Source organism: Cynoglossus semilaevis, chromosome 19, assembly GCF_000523025.1.
Source record: "Cynoglossus semilaevis isolate Cse_v1.0 chromosome 19, Cse_v1.0, whole genome shotgun sequence".
NCBI classification, from domain to species: domain Eukaryota; kingdom Metazoa; phylum Chordata; class Actinopteri; order Pleuronectiformes; family Cynoglossidae; genus Cynoglossus; species Cynoglossus semilaevis.
Window position 1 is genome coordinate 4,913,955 of NC_024325.1, and position 3,917 is coordinate 4,917,871.

The window sequence follows — 3,917 nt, forward strand, 5'->3', positions numbered from 1 at the left end:
ACTAATATCATTCAAACTGCAAAAGATTAGCATTTGTTTGAACGCGTACAGCTTTTAGCCTTCACAAACTGCCCCGGCCAAGTCCTTTCTACCGTATGAGGAATTATGGATGCAAATGACTGCATTGTCAAGAAGAGTTTTGGGTTTTCCAGCAGTTGCAGTACGAGTGATCCTTTCATTATGCAGGATTAGTTTTTATCTCTGTAGTTTGTGGACATCTCATGCACTGGGATACAGCTCTGGGCCTTCCTCCAGTAAAGCCTCTGTGAACAAAGCTTAGTTATACAATAGATGCCTGCAGTTCAATGTTGGGTTAAATGTCACAAATTTCAGAAAATGCTGAAATAAATTTTAAATAAAAAAACCCTAAAGCTACAGACTAAAAAATGTTGATGGATGTCTGCTTCATTACTACATAGGAGCAGCTGAAGCTGATTTTACAGATCAATGGAGTCTTGTCCTATTTAATAACATTAGAATTGGACCTTGGGGTCAGTGGCGCTTTGGCCCAGAGGCAATGTCTCTGTCATTGGTGTGGAACCCCAGGGTTCACCTCCTGGGCAAGTTCGAATCTCGGTTAGGGCGGTTGGTACCTTCCAGTGGACTCACCACCCACAGGAAGGTTTGGGTACGGTGCAATGTGATTTGGGTGGTGACTGCTGCCCCCGCGACCCGGTAACGGATAAGCGGATGAAAATGGATGATGAATGAATGAACCTTGGGGTCATGACCCCACATAGTGTCATTTGGAATTCACAGAGGGTCACATGAAATGTCTTGTAATTGATTAAAGACATTAACTAATAACTCTTGGATCCTTCCTCCCTCGTCCCTGTGGTCAGTTTAAGACGCTGCAGCAGCTCTTTTTTTCATTGTTTGAGAGATTGTCTGTTCAGTATTCATTTTCAGCCTTGCAAAATCAGGCTGACCTAACTGTGCATGTGATCAGAGAAAACAAAAAGTCACTCTGTGCACTAATCTGGCTGCTCTCTACTGTATTTGGAACACAGTATAACAAACGTGATCAGAAAAAAAAATAATTCTAGAAGAACAGAAATGTTTTTGGTGTTGCATGAAAGTTGTAAAGTCAAAATAGGGTCAAGAAAGGTTGGGAACCACTGCATTAGAGACATTGTATAATTTCTGAACAAAATTTACTGTGCATATGTTTGAGCATTTTGTGACATGTCATGGTCATACATTATGAGTGCCCTTTTGTCTTTATCTATTGATTTAATCGGTGTAAGAAAAAACAAAAATTTAAAACCCTGATGCGAGGCCAAGTCATTTGTAAGCCTTCTGAGAGGTAAGAGTGGAAAAAAGAGACAGCAGGAAACAGGACGGAGTGTGCAGCTGAAGCAAAGAGACATGAGAAAGAGCGAGCACAGTGATAACTGATAGAAATCTCAGGAGATGTGAGTTCCTGACGAGGCCGAGCTTGAGAATTTAGAGCTTTGACAATGAGATGTGACACGAGAATCTGGGGCTTTGAGCAGAGCAACGACGACTCACTGCTCTTCAGCTGATCTGAGACCTGGGTGTTCCTGCTGTGAAGAATATGAATTTACTAAAGGTAGAGTTTCATTAAAGATTTTGTGCAATTGTTATCCTCAGGGAGATGTTTTGGGTCTGATTCTAATGAACAGATTCTGTCTTACATTAATCAGTCAGCATAGGGGTAATCTTCACACTGTTCCCTAAATAAAACTTGTGTTTAATTTTGACTTTATATTAAATTAAAAAAATATTTTGACTTGCATTGGACCCCGCCCCCCACTTTAGAACCACTGGGCCAAACGACGATTTAATTAACTGATATTGAATAGAAGCAATAGTGTAGATATTTATTGACTCTTCCAACAGCCAAACTAGTTGATTTATTCATGTTTATGATAATGTTTGCCTGTAGTTGGGTTCTCATGTCTAAAGATATTTTATCACTGCCTACTGTTTTCAATTACAACCTGTGGTTGAATTTGTTATTAGGGGGCATACTGTTAAAGGACCCTCAAGATGGAATTTGCGGGCTGACTGAGACTATTCTGGAATAATTGCAGTTAAGGTGCGCATGTACTCGTGCCTATTCACACACCGCTGTGAAATAAAACGTGTAAAATTCTTATCAAAAGAAAACATGGTAATCCTTGCCCAGGGAGGGGAAGGAGAGACCAAGCAGAGAGAATGAGAAAAAGCCTCAACTCTTTGTTCTTGTGCGAAGTGAGAAGCAGCTTTGTTACATAACAGTCTCAGGCCTTGGGAGCTCATGCTTTAAAGGAAGAAGCACACCTTCCCCCGCAATGAAAGTCAGCAAGATGAAGAAGGTGGAGATGAAGTGGAGGCTTATGAAGAGTGGCGGGGAGAAGAGGGTCAGAAGTGATGAGAAAAGTAATGAGGTGCAGAACCTACAGTTGAGTGTGCCAGTGGAGGTCGTGGGGCAGAAGCTCTACCTGGACATTAAGGCAGTTATACACAGAATCAGTTGAAACCAGAAGGTGTCAATGGTAGGTAAAATACAAAACAAACATGATGTGATTTTATGAGTTTAAGGATTGTATATTAGCCTATTAGTCATCTTTAATTCACCATTTCAACCTCTGAGCGCTGTGTTGTAGCATGTTTGCTAATTTTAACAAATCACAGCCGAGGCTGTTAAAGCGTTAGTGTAATTAATCGTACATCTAAATTGTAATCACAGAAATGCACAGCTTTTCCTTTTTCCTGCAGGCCCGTGTTTTTACACGTGTTCATGTTAATACGAAACAGCCTCAGTATTTGTCACTGCCATTCGCAGCACTATTCAAATCATCGGTTTTGTTTGTGATTGTAGCATTTACTGTACGCTGTAGCAGAAGGACGGAGAGGAGGCCAAACCTTTCATTTGTTCTTTTTATTTAAAGACTAATGCAGAGAATTGGATCCTACAGGGCCATATCATAACCAAAAGAAAGAAAATAAAACATTTACAGAAGGTACACCTTTTCATTTACATCCATCAGAACCTTTAGAGTATTTTACTGCACTTCAAACACATTCCTGTGGACAGTATTTGGGTCGTATGCTCGTAAAAGTAAATGGATGTTGGTTATTCTTGTCCACGTGTTACACAGCACATTTTTCTCTAATTCTTACTCGTCAACTGTTGTGCTTTAGAAAATTTGTCTTTTTTTTACACGTCAGTGAAACTCAGAATATAGTTTGCTTTGATAAAAATACAAGAAAAAACAGTAGGTATATAGAAATAACAAAACAAACTCGGTGTTAAAATCAAGTGCTGCAAAGAACTGAAATGGTCCTCGCACCAAACATAATCAAACGAATGACTTGTGGGCAACAAATGTACTATTTACATGTGTATGAGTTTGAAGGTAAGGGTTGGAAGCTCATGATTGCACCGTGCCTCATATTTTACATTCCTTCTTTCTGGAGCATTAGGTGTAGATTTTCAGTAGAATTAGTTTTGATCCAGTTTGAAAGTATATCAAAAACGTTCAGAGGAAAATAAAACCCTGTAGAAATTTCACTTTGTCTTTAGTCCAAATTTTAAACAGTATTTCCGACTTTGGGAGCAAAATAATAATAATAAAAAAAAATCAATTTGGCAACATTTTTACGTGATGTCAAAGAAGCTCCAAAAAAAATATATAAGTTTTTTTTTTTACCCTTTTCCCCCCGTGTTCATCGTTACAGTTTCTGTATTGCACAGTTGTTGAGAAAAATCTCTAAAATCAATCAATCAATTTTCTATTTCTCCACCCTTCACAAGACTTTTACGTGCAAATAGAAAAAAAAAAAAGATGATCAACCGTTTTCTCCATAGTCACCCTGTATAGTCATAGAATAAAATCAAGCTAATGGTTTGCACAGCAGAGATGGATGACAGGAACTTCTTATCACACACACACATATATATATATATA